At 33.2% G+C, this 16,991-nt stretch overlaps 1 pseudogene; it reads left to right on the forward strand.

Moving 5' to 3' along the window:
• Positions 1-3,294: 3,294 nt before the first annotated feature.
• On the forward strand, positions 3,295-10,136 carry LOC102803491 (inositol monophosphatase 1-like; annotated as a pseudogene).
• The last annotated feature ends 6,855 nt before the right edge of the window (positions 10,137-16,991 follow it).

Genomic DNA, 16,991 nt, shown 5'->3' on the forward strand with positions numbered 1-16,991 from the left:
CTTTTTTTGTGTGGGGATGGCATGTTTGTATTTCAAACTATTTTATTAGTTCCCATTCGGATGCAAGCAAAAAACGGAGACTTGTGGGTTAGTATCCGTCCATGCATTAATCTCTGCTTGTATCCATGAGTCTCCCTCTATATCTTAGACATGTCTGGACAAATCAAATTCAAACTTCACACATACATCATTTATCTTGTGATAAATATGTATGTTCATTTTATTCGTGATTTGATTCAAGATGGCCTAATGGTGGCCATTTTTGAGCTGAAAATTCTTGGTCCTGTCTAGATGCTCGTCATTTTGTTTTTGAACCCAAATTCAAAATAACTGGCTGGTGGACATTTTGTTTGAATGAATGTTTTTCTAGAGTTGTACATGTATCTCTGACATGCTCCAACCATTTATGTTCAAACTATATATATTTCTTAAAATTTATCACTCACAAACAAGAATCAGAAAGCCAAGTAGTTTTTAAATGTCAGTGTTTCCATGAGTGCAGTTGAAATTGCTTCATTTTTGGATCACTTCCATCACTGATGATGCTGTTCAATATCTAATTTTAAAAAAATATTTTTTTTTAGCATTTTGGGGTCTAGAGTATTTATATGTCAAATTGTCCTGTTTTTTAAAGTTTTACATAGGGGAAATAAGGCCTATAATGCAGTAACATGGTGTTTTACTTTGAATGAATGTATAATATAATTCATATTGGCCAGTATTTGTGCTTTATTTTTATTTTGCCCTTAAGAATATAAGTTTTTTTATAAATAATTACCGATTTTCAGTCATCTCATCACCTGTACAGATGTCAGACCAGGTCAAATGAGGTCATCTGTGCAGGGGTAGGACCAGGTCACATGTGCAGGAGTTGGGCTAGGTAACCTGCACAAGGGTCGAACCAGGTCACTTGTGCAGTTTAACTGTTAATATCTGTATATCATAACACACTTTTACGAAACAAATTACCTACTGAAACTAAATGAGAGCCCCATACACATCACATTGCGAGTAAAGGTATTTTACTCATTCTGTATCCTAATTATATTGTCAATCTTGCATGAATTGTCTCGATACAGTGCTATGGTGATGGTCTGCTCACCAAGGAGTACATTTTAATATTACAGTGCAACCTGTCAAATCCAGACACCAATGGGACTGTTTAATCAGGTTTTACTGTATACACATGCAACTTATAGTTGTATATTCAAATTGTATTTAATTGTAACAAAACTGTGCATAATATCAAAAAACATTTGTAAACATGTAATAAAAAAAAATATATATAGGGAAGTTCACATGTCTTATTCTCTGTAAATAGTGATATTGAGATTGGTGTGTATGAGTTGATGACACTGCAGTTGCAGATGTATGAAACTGCTCTTGTTTTAGCATTTGAACAATTACAGGGTAATAAAATTTAGGGCTGGGCCATTAAAAACTTTGAGGTCGACAGAGTTGCTAACAAAAAATGAAATTATTACAGCATATTCATCATTGAAAAAAAAAAATTAGCACGAAATTAAGCGAATGAAAACAATTTGTTGCATAGTTTTCTAATGGTCCAACCCTTGTATGTCCATGTAAATATACCTAATGGCTTAGAAAAACACTTCACATAATCATAAATGGTAATAAAATAGCATGGCTGGGACGCCAAATCATACAAATACAATTTATAAGCATATTAAAATACTTTTGTTCGATACTAAGTCTTGATAAAAACATTTAGATACTGGTATAAGTTAGCCATGTATTGGCTGCAAACATGACGGTATTCTTCGGATGAAATATCAAACACAAGTTTCTAGTTATCTGTGCAATAATGTGTATGCGTCAGAAAATCTTGAAAAGTGATTAATGACAATATAAAATGACCAGCGAAAACTTGCATTGGTCTAGTTTTTGAGTTAAGATAGATTGTTAATATTTTTAAATTAAAGTATAACTTCAACCCACAGTTCTGGTAGGCCTGGTAAGTTAAACACTAATAGTTAATTAATTAACGTGAAATGCAGATTTTTTTGCTTGCAATTAACATTAAAAAAATGCAAAATTCACTTTTCCGTTAATTAATCTGCAAGTTTGTTGTCACCAAGGTCATTGACACCTTACCTACATGTAGTGTCACACGGGGTAATATAATATAGAGGGCGCTGTTCGGGCTCATGCTTGCGTGTCCTCCAATCTGTGTCACTGTCTGTTATGCTTTGACCTGAGCAGAGGGACTGTAACCAGAGCCTTGCTTTGTTCTAAATCAAAGACAACTAACTCTATTGTCTTTGACCTAATTATCTGTCCGTGAATTAAATATAAGCTTACATTGGAGTGGTGTCGTGGCGAAATTGACCCCATAACTTCTAATGGATACAGATAACCAACAGGATATTAGTGCGTGCAAAATCAATTTGGACGACTGCTTTACCACAGCCATTGATATAGCAAAGGAGCATGCAGGACCGGTAAGGAATATCTACTATTGCCGAATTGTCACTTCTTATATCACCGAGGAAGTTGTGAATATGTTGGCCCATTGTTATAAGTATTGCACACGTTAATATATTAAATAAAACAAACAAAATATTTCTACAATTATATATAATAATGGGAGTTTGAAAGTTCAATTATTATAAGTGAACACGAGGAAATCAGTGGCGTGTGGTGGGGGAAGTGAATAACGCGATGTCTTCGTGGTGACATGCAAATGAGTTCATTGTAATATATATTGAAGTGCCCGTGCAGAACACGATTGTCAACATTTGTGAAAAAAAAACGAGTCCACAAAATTAAATTGATACATTCTTTCATGCACTGCTTCGAAATTGTCTGTATTATTCACATGGTACATTTTTTTTTAGTGAATGTTGTTTTGCTACAATAAAAATTGTATTTAATATGGATGCAATCAGTTATAATTTATATTATTATTATTGAAACAATGATCACCAGTAGTGTAATGACACTCAAATGAGGAGGCTTCATTCCCTTGCACTGACCCAAATTCATTACCTTAACTGGTGAATTAAGACTTTGGGTCAATGATTGTTCTCAATGGTGTGTTTATTAATGCCTTACCCTTAACTCTTTCTTATTCAGTCCCAAACCAAGTTTTTTTTTTTTTTTTTTTTTTTTTTTTTTTTTTTTTTTTTTTTTTTTTTTGTGACAATCAGACACTGAGTATCAGGTTAGTCTTAGCAGTGACAATTATTGTCAAGAAATCTCCTCTGGCACAAATCTCAACTAAATTGAAACATTATACATACATACAAAAATATAAATTTTTTATAAATCCAAATGGCTGTTATATTTCAAATTATCCAATCCTGAATGGTATTGTAACATCATTGGAAGTTCTAATAATTTCCAGCAAGTGCTTTATAAAGCGAGCAGTCAAGTTACTGTCACATGACAAATTGTGTGTGCATTACGGGTAAACAATGTTGAGCTTTATTAGCCAATCCCTATTAAACATTTGAATTTAAATGAAAGCTGATATTATTAAAAATATTTTATACTCCTATAAACTAAACTACAGCTTTCTGACATTTACTGGTTGTATCATATTACTGATGTCCTGGACTTGTATGAGTCAGCTTGTCAAATAGAATAGCAATACTGTAAAATAAAAGTTTTAGCTGTAATTAATTTTCGCCGAAAAGAATTTTTGGGTGTTTTGTATGTAGTTTATTTCCACTGATTTTTGACAAGTTGAATGTAAAATATTTGAAAAAAAGGTATATTCACTGGATTTTATTTTCACTGAATCATCCCTCCAGCGAAAATGGCGAAAATAAATTCCAAACAAAAATAACGTATTCTACAGTATAGGAAAAAAAGGTATATTCACTAGATTTTATTTTCACTGAATCATCCCTCCAGCGAAAATGGCGAAAATAAATTCCAAGCAAAAATAACGTATTCTACAGTATTGGAAAAAAAGGTATATTCACTGGATTTTATTTTCGCTTAATCATCCTTTCAGTGAAAATAGCGAAAATAAATTCCAAGCGACAATAAAGTATTCTACAGTATAGGAAAAAAAGGTATATTCACTGGATTTTATTTTCGCTTAATCATCCTTTCAGTGAAAATAGTGAAAATAAATTCCAAGCGACAATAAAGTATTCTACAGTATAGGAAAAAAAGGTATATTCACTGGATTTTATTTTCACTGAATCATTCTTTCAGTGAAAATAGCGAAAATAAATTCCAAGCGACAATAAAGTATTCTACAGTATAGGAAAAAAAGGTATATTCACTAGATTTTATTTTCACTGAATCATTCTTTCAGTGAAAATAGCAAAAATAAATTCCAAGCGACGATAAAGTATTCTACAGTATAGGAAAAAAAAGTATATTCACTAGATTTTATTTTCACTGAATCATTCTTTCAGTGAAAATAGCGAAAATAAATTCCAAGCGACAATAAAGTATTCTACAGTATAGAAAAAAAGGTATATTCACTAGATTTTATTTTCACTGAATCATCCTTTCAGTGAAAATAGCGAAAATAAATTCCAAGCGACAATAAAGTATTCTACAGTATAGGAAAAAAAGGTATATTCACTGGATTTTATTTTCACTGAATCATTCTTTCAGTGAAAATAGCGAAAATAAATTCCAAGCGACGATAAAGTATTCTACAGTATAGGAAAAAAAGGTATATTCACTAGATTTTATTTTCACTGAATCATCCTTTCAGTGAAAATAGCGAAAATAAATTCCAAGCGTCGATAAAGTATTCTACAGTATAGGAAAAAAAGGTATATTCACTAGATTTTATTTTCACTGAATCATTCTTTCAGTGAAAATAGCAAAAATAAATTCCAAGCGACAATAAAGTATTCCACAGTATAGTAAAAAAAGGTATATTCACTAGATTTTATTTTCACTGAATCATCCTTTCAGTGAAAATAGCGAAAATAAATTCCAAGCGACGATAAAGTATTCTACAGTATAGGAAAAAAAGGTATATTCACTAGATTTTATTTTCACTGAATCATCCTTTCAGTGAAAATAGCGAAAATAAATTCCAAGCGACAATAAAGTATTCTACAGAATAGGAAAAAAAGGTATATTCACTGGGTTTTATTTTCACTGAATCATTCTTTCAGTGAAAATAGCGAAAATAAATTCCAAGCGACGATAAAGTATTCTACAGTATAGGAAAAAAAGGTATATTCACTAGATTTTATTTTCACTGAATCATCCTTTCAGTGAAAATAGCGAAAATAAATTCCAAGCGACGATAAAGTATTCTACAGTATAGGAAAAAAAGGTATATTCACTAGATTTTACTTTCACTGAATCATTCTTTCAGTGAAAATAGCAAAAATAAATTCCAAGCGACAATAAAGTATTCCACAGTATAGTAAAAAAAGGTATATTCACTAGATTTTATTTTCACTGAATCATCCTTTCAGTGAAAATAGCGAAAATAAATTCCAAGCGACAATAAAGTATTCTACAGTATTGGAAAAAAAGGTATATTCACTGGATTTTATTTTCACTGAATCATCCTTTCAGTGAAAATAGCGAAAATAACGTATTCTACAGTATTGGAAAAAAAGGTATATTCACTGGATTTTATTTTCACTGAATCATTCTTTCAGTGAAAATAGCGAAAATAACGTATTCTACAGTATTGGAAAAAAAGGTATATTCACTGGATTTTATTTTCACTGAATCATTCTTTCAGTGAAAATAGTGAAAAAAAGTTTTATGTATTTTACATTATACTGCAACAATTTCACAAACTATATCGGATAGTCAATAGAAAAAACAAAATATACATTTTCAACATGCACCATACATGTAGCAATGACAATAATCAAATAAAATCAGGTTATTTGAAATAAAGTTTGAGAATAAAGGAACAAAAAATAAACATATCCATTAACTGTAGTAGAAAAATAAATTTTGAAACCTAAAACTGGCAGTAATGTAAGTATATTTGAAAGCTAATCTTGTAAATAATTGTAATAACTAGATAATACGAAGAGCTTTGACTGGCGAGAAAACATTCACAACCAAGGAGTCGATAGCTGATGTCGTCACCGAGACAGATGGAGAAGTTGAACATATTATTTTAACCAAGCTAAAAACAAAGTATCCTTCTCACCAGTAAGTGTTAAACTCTGCAATCAAATTTTTGTATCGGCTATATTCATATGTTTGATGCATCTATAATTACGCACTAAGAGGCTGTTCCTGTGAGTTTCCTCCTCTGGCGTAAAAGTGCTTCTGTGATGTTAAAATGACATGGACGGTTACGTTATGGAGGGTTTCATCTCTCTCAAAGTCATGATTTATAGGAATAATGTATTACATATTTTCTAGTTTCATTGCTGAGGAATCCGTAGAAAGCAAAGGTTGTGAATTGACGAACAATCCAACATGGGTAATCGACCCGATTGACGGAACAGCCAACTTTGTTCACGGGTAAGTTTAGCCTTTTACTATTGTAAGAAATTATTTCAAATGTTTCTGTGAGTATGGGTTAAGAGATGACTGTGATTAACCAATCAGTGTCTAATACCAATTCATGCAGCTTCCCTGGCACGTTGTTTAAATAAAATTTCTGTCACATTATGTAACTAGACTCAACTCCTGGTTCATATCTCGTTTCTAGAAGATACCGGTACTATTTTTCAGTATTTCAATACTATTTTTTCTGTATGCCAGATATGCAAACGACTTGCCAGCTAGGCACTTGAATATGTATTTCAGTATCATGTTTTAAAGACTCACCGACTTTAACAAATATAAATATTAAATAGTCTATTCTACCCACCCACATACATGTACAATTCATTGGGTCCTTATTAGTTTTAAGAAAAATTTGTGTTCACCATATACGACAAGGAATTTATGAACCATCTATTAAATATGCAGTCATTACTTCACATTGTTTTTGATACCTGTCCCATGTAAGTTAAGAATAATTAACGGTTTGCCCCGAACACAAGTCACAGTTGGAGGCGTGGCCTATTCAGAATGTGTCAACAACCAATCACATGACTGGTTACCAATCACACAAATTTTACAACCTGTAACCAGTCTTGTGATTGGTTGTTGACACATTCTGAATAGGCCACCCTCCAACTGTGCCGTGCATTTGGGGCAACCATTAATTATTTGTAAATTGAGTCAATTTTTGTAGTTTATTCTGCAGATATCGGTAAAATATAAGTATGGCTTTGGCGAAATTTGAAAGAGCAATCATTATTATTCAAGCTGGTATTTTTTTGAGATTTTATTTTTCATTCTTTTTGGCTGTTTTTTTGTGTTTAAAAATTGTGAGCTGGGTGGAGCCTTCATCCCTTGTCTATTTCATACAACGCCCGCCCGCCCGCCCGGTACTCAATGCTTTACAAGGTGATTAATTCAAAACAGTTGATGCGCACACTTGCCCAGATTTGCATTTACACTGTGTTATTTCTTATCTATAGGTTTCTCAATGTAGCTGTTTGTATAGCACTGATGGTGAACAAACGCACTGAAATAGGAATCGTATATGATGTACTGCACGATAAGTTATTCACAGCACAGCCGGGCCGTGGTGCTTTCTGTAATGGGAAACGCTTAAAGGTGTCAGGCCATACAGGTCAGCATTTAAAACAAGTTCAAAGGTCAAGAAAAAGTAGTGTTATCTGAGATTTTGAGAATGCATGCATAATTAATTAAATGCAAAATGAAAAGCATTCTTGAGTAATGACTTTGAGAGAGATTCATTGTCACTTCTAAAATTACTGTAACCTAGATTACACATGTATGTAACAAATTCGCAACATTTTTGAGTCGATTCAGGGTAACTCAACTTGAGTGTTTGATTGGTTGAAAACTGAAAAAATGATCACTACAGACAGGTGGTCTTTATACACAGGTTGCTCATGCGTTATACTTTGGGACTGCCTAAAAGTGGTCACTATAGACAGGTGTCCTTACATAGAGGTGCATGGTCACTAACACAGGTTTGACTGTACCACATATTCATATTTAATACATATTTTCTAATCTAGTTAAGTATATATTTTTCACCTTTTTTTTTTTTAGATCTCAATAAATCTTTAGTTTTTGCTGAAATTCCAAGGGATTGCAGTCCGGAAACTGTTCAACGAACTCTCAAGAACTTTGAATCTTTGATGCTTGCCCCGGTACAGGGGTATGTAACCTGTGTGATTAGTCATAACTTTTTGGAAAATATAGACTTGTGGCATGTGTATGTTTGTGTAAACTCGTACGAAGTCGATTACATTTTTTCCTTTGTGTGATTGAAGACAGTTGATTAGCAGTAAAAATCTTTAAAAGAAAAATGCATGTTATGTTTTTTTATTTCTTGAAAGCAAAATTGAATTTTGTTTCAAAAATCCAGTTTTATTATTGCAGAATATTAAATATATTTAATATTGTGATGATAGCAATTATATCATATTTATGGGGACACTAATTGTGGCGTGATATACAAGGTTAAACTTCACCTTTTCACAACAATTTCCCTCTGTTCATCACAAATTCACAAAATAGTACCTTTTATAGTCTGCACTTTCCTTCAAAATATTGAGACAAAAATAGCCAAATTTTTTTGTAAAAACTGAAAATTTACTCAAATTTTGTCAGTTGGCTCCAAAATTAGGGTTCATTTCCAGAAATATTGAAGAATTTAAGATAAAAGTTCAGAAAAATTTGGGCATGGAAGTCTGGTGGTGAAAAGATTAATGGCATAAACATTTAGATTGATATTCAATTTGTACAGGTTTCGTGCACTTGGTTCTGCAGCACTAGATATGTGTGCAAGTTGCTGAAGGTTCAATGGATGCTTACTTTGATTATGGTCCGCATATATGGGATTTTGCTGGTGCCGAGCTCATTAGGGAAGCTGGAGGAGTTACCATGGATACTGAAGGTATATAGAGTGATGTTATCTTGTACATATCTGAGTCAGAACTTTCTATTTTATACACTGTCCAGTAGACATGGTGTATATATTCGGCAAGGTTACGAGTTGTGTGTTTATTAGTCTGTGGCAGATATGCGAGTGACTTGTGTTTTGCGTTCTGTGGTTGTCCGGCATGGACATATATATGCACATCTTTAATCATAATAATTTGACCGATTTATTCTTGGCGTGCCTGGACCAATTTTCCATTATAAATTCAAAACCTTTTTTAATTAATGGCTGTTAATGATTAAAATCAAAATTACTGCATTAAACATTGACAGTGATGCATAAATTATGCATGATTTCAAAATATCAAAAATACTGAAATTTATTGACAGGGACTATGACATCTACAATGACTTGTATTTACATAGAGTGTTCAATATGAGATTTTACCGATATTGACAACATTGCTGGAGATCAAAGCTAATAATACAATGAATAATGGAATATTGACAATATTTAGGAATGACGCTCATATAGATTGAACCTTTTTCAATGCTGCATTTAAAGGAAAACAATGTACTGACTACCTTTTCAGCTATGTTCTTGGGATGAAATTGTTGAAAGATTTTCAAACTTTCAGCGCGCTTAGATGTTTGGTTTTACCATGAACATTATTTGAAATTCAGCTTTTCATAAACTGAGACGCGCGTATAATGGTCATTAAATTCAAGATAGAATCTCATTAAAAACTAATTTGCCTACGACCTTCCTGCTGGCTGTACAGATGTTTATATGGCATTATGTTCGTTTTATTTGAAATTTCGTTTAAAACATACTTAGCTTCTGCAATAGTTTCTTTCGTCTTTGGTGGCCCAACTGTCGGCGTTGAAAGTTGGCATATATAATTGGATTTTTTAATGAAAATATAAGTCCCCAACAATTTTTTATTCTTTTTTTGAAATTTTGAACCTGAAATAAGCAGCCATCAGCCTTTAAATCGCCCAGGGTCATTTTTCAAATGAGCGAATTTACGGCAGAATCCGGTACTAGTATTTTACAAAAATGTCATTATATAGTTTACAATTGAATGGTTGATATAGCAACATATTATATGCAGTGTTTTTCTACATTGTCTTTACCAGGTGGACCAGTGGATTTGATGTCACGTCGTATACTGGTGGCCAGTAGCCATGCATTGGCTAAAGCGATTAGCTGTAAACTTATACATACAGTACTACCAAGAGACTAAAACTTGTATACAACTTTGATTGAATCTCAGGAAAAATGTTTATTTCACTGAACTTTACTGTATTGGCTCTCTATTAGAAGTGTACTTAAAGCCAGAGGGTCACCATCTACGCAGGTGCGGGAATTGAGTCCCAAGCAAAAATATTCATCAAAATTGGAGAAGTGAAGATATCATCACGAAATGAACAAATCTGAGAGAAGTCCACATGTAGTACCTATATATGTAGTATCAAAGCAATCAGACTTGCCAATTTTAACAAAAAGTTGAAATATCATTTTTCACCAAAAATATTCACCAAAATTGAAGATATCACGAAATGAACAAATCTGAGAGAAGTCCACATGTAGAGTACCTATATATGTAATATCAAAGCAATCAGACTTGCCGTTTTTAACAAAAGAAGTTGAAATATCATTTTTCACCAAAAATATTCACCAAAATTGAAGATATCACGAAATGAACAAATCTGAGAAAGGTCCACATGTAGTACCTATATATGTGATATCAAAGCAATCGATCGGACTTGAGGTTTTTAACAAGAAGTCGAAAATATCACTTTTTACTTTTTGAAAACAGCAAGTCCCATTGCATTGATACTATGCATATTGTTCATTTTCTAATGATATCTTCTGTTCTTTAATTGAAATGTGAATTGCTAACAGCGGAGCTATCTCAGCCGAGAGGCTGCTTGTCTCAAAAAAAATTAAACGCTCAGTTCACGTTTTAATATTGTACGAAAAAACATTATATATGTTCCATATCAAACTTGACATGAAGATTTATGTTAATTACACAATCAAGGTTTGGGCTCGATTATTGAAGCCCTAGCAACCATTGTCATAGTAACACTGCCAATAATCCAGTTGTTCATTTTCTACAAATGAATGTACATATTTTTTTTTTCAAGTGAATAAATAAATTTTCACCTTAATTACTTTTCGTCATCATTAATATGAAAATTTTTTTTCATGATTTGCAATGATTGAATCAGTAGGTAAGGCATTCTTGAGTTATGCATGTCAGAACCACGACTATTTATTTGTTATCTGGACAACCTAAAATCACAGCATACATTGTAGTTTCAGTTTTGAAAGGAAAACATGTGCATATAATAATTAAATTCTGGTTCAGATCAAAACACCCAGAGATGCCAAGTTAATAAAAAGCACCTTTGATGAGGTCAATATAATAATAACTGGGTGGACAAAAAATGTTGACAAAATTATCAGTGATGACAATCATGATGAAGCAATCAAACAACAAATAAAAAGGAGAAACAGCTCCAAACCACGACTATATCTGCTTTGCTGAAAAAGAATTGCATAATAAAATGGAAAGAAGCTCTATTTAATGACAACAGAGCAAATGGTGAAACAAATTGGCAAATTTTAGAACATTCAAAACAGACTAAAATGGAAAAATATTTAATAACAATGAGTAATGTTAAACTGAGACAAGCTTTATGCTAGCTCCGAATCTGTGATTGTAAACTCCATATTGAAACTGGCAGACATTGCAGAACTCCAATGAATGAAAGAGTGTGTAAATATTGCAGTCTGTACAATACACACAGAATTGAATTATTAACTACTGTAAGAAATTATACAAAATTTTAGTTAAATGAACTAGAAAAATTCAAAGAAATTATGGAAAATTGAGCAGGAATCGGAACTGCACAATTAATATATACAAAAATGTATGCGAATGAGATATGAGCAGCTCCACCAAAATTAAAACTATTCTTTCCACTTAGTTATGATTTTAATGAGATTATCACTTCTTTGCAATACCCTCGGTAGTAGTTAGTGTATTTTACTGTACAAGTGTTTTGTGATTGTTTGTAATATTATTCAGCTTTATTTAGCATTCTGTTTACCAGTAGTTTGTTTAACTTTTCTGTATTTTATTATTTGTATCTGACCATAGAACAACTCACTGTTGATTGTTTCAGTTTTGAATAAATAAATATACATCGTAAATCAATTCTATGGGAGATACTTTGTATCAAATTTAGATTAATTAAGAAGGATGCATGAGGGGGTGGCCATTGGAAAATTTTGCGAGTGGTTAGGTGGACTTGATGATAGACACCCTAAGATGCTGAAAACTCAGTCACAGCTAAATCTACCAAAATGCTTATTCGGTAGTAATTTACGGCTTGCAAATGTTGGCAATTGCATCTGCTCTACAAAAGTCGCCTGTATTTCATGACACCCACAGTATTTAGGATGTTGATGATCCCTGAATATTTTCAGCAATTAAGGCATATATTGTATTATGACAAAAATATCACATGTTAGTTACAATACCTAAATGAAGCTATGACAAAAATTACTAAAATTAAAATATTTTATTTATTTATAAATATTACATTTAACACAAAGTAATGAATGTGCTTTAATTGTTCAGTTTTTTCCCCTCTTGGGTTTCATACATATAGACATAATTTTAGAAATCATCATTTCTACTATCACCTCGTCCTTTGATGGCTTGTGAGTTCGTCGGACTCGCTTCAGCGTGGTTATGAGCAAAGAAATAAATATATTAAGAACAAAAAACACTGCAATAGTTACAAACGATATGCTGAGAAAAGCCGCAAACCAGGGGCTGACTCGGCGTAACTCATTATCCACGTACCCGAGCATGATGCTGAAAATGGTCTCGTACGTAACGGCAATGTTTCTAAATGTCGCTACTACCGGACCAACAACAATATACGCCATGCATGCGAAGCCAGTGAAGATAACCATCAGCATTAATGTGAAAATGGCCATTTCTCGACCAGATGACGCTAGAACAGCTGTTAGAAGGTAGACTTTAGGGTTTATTCTCAGCAGGTGAAGAAACTTGACTGTTCCCAGAACCACCAATAACGCAATAATGGATTCGAATGTCTGTACCAATAAGGCACATTCGTGAAAACTCACAAAGCTGTTGGGGGTTTCTTGATGTTTTTTTAGTGTTTCGTTTGTCACCAACTCCCTTTGAATGTAGATGCCAATGGTTACTATGGAAACAATGATGATGGTGAGTTCCAGCCAGTTCCAAGCACACATAAAGTATTTTTTTCGGAGTTGAACCATCCTTATAATTTGTATAACGCTAAAGAATAAAATGGCGCCGATATAGGCGATTTCACAAGACATAACAAAAAGCTGAAAATCAGCGGCATATCTGAACAAGCTAACTGTTAATACTTCATAGCTTTTCAGAAGTCCTCCTATATCAGGTCTTTCAATGAGAAGCGTGATAATGCTAAACAAATTGCTATTTGCATTGTACAGAGTAAATTCCACAAATAACGCTCTGGTATGTGAATCAAGCCACAAGGCATCTTCTACATATTGGATTGTATCCAATGCAACAGTTTCGTTTCCATCTAAGACGCACACATAACCATCACCACTGTATGTGGCTGCCTGGCCCCAGTATGGGTTACTGACGGACTCTTGAAACTCCCAAGGATCTGTTGATGTTGCATTAATAGTTTGGTTGCCAAGCAACAGTTGCCATGACTCAGAATAGGATGTTGTATCTTCAGAGTCAACTAGATAACTACTATTGCATTGTGGTATAGCTAATCTCATTTCTAAAGGTGTTGAGCAGGAATCTGAAACACAAATAATATACAAGTATGTTTGAAACATTCTTAAAACAAAATATGCAAATTTGATAATGTAATATGCAAATCTGAAATATCTTTGTTTGGATTTTGTTGTTTGTGCAAACGAGTTCAATAAGTGAGTTTAAACTTACCGGTACTTTTGTATGAAGTACTTAATTTCATATTCATAGATTTCCATACCTAAATTATCAACATCACTGTCCAAAGAGTGACTTTTGTTCATCAATATGCAAATTAGGAAATTAGTAGGCATTGAATTCAGCCAAAAATGGTGAGAGATTAAGCGCACTCATGATGGTGCCAAACAAATCCTGTTCGCTTAAGACCACTGATTTATTTATACAATGTATTATATAAACAGTACCTGGCTTGCTTCGTATTTGACGTATCCTTGCACCGCCAACTAGTCTTGTGACATCATCTGAAATGAACCCTGGGTAGTCACCATAAAGACCAGGCATCAACCTGTCAGACGTCCAATTGAAGAAGGTGGAATAATCATGAAGCTAGAAAAAAAATTTTGAAAATTACAATCAACATGACACTACCGGGAAAAAGTTAGATTAACCCTGTTGTTCAGTAACATTGTTAGATTTACCCTGTTGCTTAGTAGCATTGTTAGATTTACCACGTTGCTTAGTAACATTTAGATTTACCCTGTTGCTTAGTAACATTGATAGATTGACCCTGTTGCTTAGTAACATTGTTAGATTGACCCTGTTGCTTAGTAACAATGTTAGATTGACCATGTTGCTCAGTAACACTGTTAGATTTACCCTGTTGCTTAGTAGCATTGTTAGATTTACTACGTTGCTTAGTAACATTTAGATTTACCCTGTTGCTTAGTAACATTGTTAGATTTACCCTGTTGCTTAGTAACATTGTTAGATTTACGGTACCATGCTGCTTAGTAACATTGTTAGATTTACCATGTTGCTTAGTAGCATTGTTAGATTTACCCTGTTGCTTAGTAACATTGTTAGATTTACTACGTTGCTTAGGAATACTGTTAGATTTATCCTGTTGCTTAGTAGCATTGTTAGATTTACCCTGTTGCTCAGTAACATTGTTAGATTTACGGTACCATGTTGCTTAGTAACATTGTTAGTTAAACCACGTTGCTTAGTAGCATTGTTAGATTTACCCTGTTGCTTAGTAACATTGTTAGATTTACCACGTTGCTTAGGAATACTGTTAGATTTTAATACCCTGTTGCTTAGTAGCATTGTTAGATTTACTCTGTTGCTCAGTAACATTGTTAGATTGACCCTGTTGCTTAGTAACATTGTTAGATTGACCCTGTTGCTTAGTAACAATGTTAGATTTACCACGTTGCTTAGTAGCATTGTTAGATTTACCACGTTGCTTAGTAGCATTGTTAGATTGACCCTGTTGCTTAGTAACAATGTTAGATTTACCACGTTGCTTAGTAGCATTGTTAGATTTACCACGTTATTTGTAACATTGTTAGATTTACCACGTTGCTTAGTAATATTGTTAGATTGACCCTGTTGCTTAGTAACAATGTTAGATTTACCCTGTTGCTTAGTAACAATGTTAGATTAACCACGTTGCTTAGTAACATTGTTAGATTTACCCTGTTGCTTAGTAACATTGTTAGATTTACCCTGTTGCTTAGTAACATTGTTAGATTTACGGTACCATGCTGCTTAGTAACATTGTTAGATTTACCATGTTGCTTAGTAGCATTGTTAGATTTACCCTGTTGCTTAGTAACATTGTTAGATTTACTACGTTGCTTAGGAATACTGTTAGATTTATCCTGTTGCTTAGTAGCATTGTTAGATTTACCCTGTTGCTCAGTAACATTGTTAGATTTACGGTACCATGTTGCTTAGTAACATTGTTAGTTAAACCACGTTGCTTAGTAGCATTGTTAGATTTACCCTGTTGCTTAGTAACATTGTTAGATTTACCACGTTGCTTAGGAATACTGTTAGATTTACCCTGTTGCTTAGTAGCATTGTTAGATTTACTCTGTTGCTCAGTAACATTGTTAGATTGACCCTGTTGCTTAGTAACATTGTTAGATTGACCCTGTTGCTTAGTAACAATGTTAGATTTACCACGTTGCTTAGTAGCATTGTTAGATTTACCACGTTGCTTAGTAGCATTGTTAGATTGACCCTGTTGCTTAGTAACAATGTTAGATTTACCACGTTGCTTAGTAGCATTGTTAGATTTACCACGTTATTTGTAACATTGTTAGATTTACCACGTTGCTTAGTAATATTGTTAGATTGACCCTGTTGCTTAGTAACAATGTTAGATTTACCCTGTTGCTTAGTAACAATGTTAGATTAACCACGTTGCTTAGTAACATTGTTAGATTTACCCTATTGCTTAGTAACAATGTTAGATTTACCACGTTGCTTAGTAACATTGTTAGATTTACCCTATTGCTTAGTAACATTGTTAGATTTACCATGTTGCTTAGTAACATTGTTAGATTGACCCTGTTGCTTAGTAACATTGTTAGATTTACCCTATTGCTTAGTAACATTGTTAGATTTACCCTGTTGCTTAGTAACAATGTTAGATTTACCCTGTTGCTCAGTAGCATTGTTAGATTTACCACGTTGCTTAGTAACATTGTTAGATTTACCATGTTGCTTAGTAACAATGTTAGATTTACCACGTTGCTTAGTAATATTGTTAGATTTACCCTATTGCTTAATAGTAACATTGTTAGATTGACCCTGTTGCTTAGTAACAATGTTAGATTTACCATGTTGCTTAGTAGCATTGTTAGATTTACCACGTTGCTTAGTAACATTGTTAGATTTACCCAGTTGCTTAGTAACATTGTTAGATTGACCCTGTTGCTGAAGAATACTGTTAGATTTACCCTGTTGTTTAGTAACATTGTTAGATTGACCCTGTTGCTTAAGAATACTGTTAGATTTACCTTGTTGCTTAGTGGCATTGTTAGCATTGTTAGATTTACCATGTTGCTTAGTAACATTGTTAGATTTACCTTGTTGCTTAGTAACATTGTTAGATTTACCCCGTTGCTTAGTAACATTGTTAGATTTACCATGTTGCTTAGTAGCATTGTTAGATTTACCACGTTGCTTAGTAACATTGTTAGATTTACCCTGTTGCTTAGTAACATTGTTAGATTTACCCTGTTGCTTAGTAACATTGTTAGATTTACCCTGTTGCTTAGTAACATTGTTAGATTTACCTTGTTGCTTAATAACATTGTT

Source organism: Saccoglossus kowalevskii, chromosome 6 (assembly GCF_978046115.1).
Source record: "Saccoglossus kowalevskii chromosome 6, keSacKowa6.1, whole genome shotgun sequence".
Classification (NCBI taxonomy): Eukaryota; Metazoa; Hemichordata; class Enteropneusta; family Harrimaniidae; genus Saccoglossus; species Saccoglossus kowalevskii.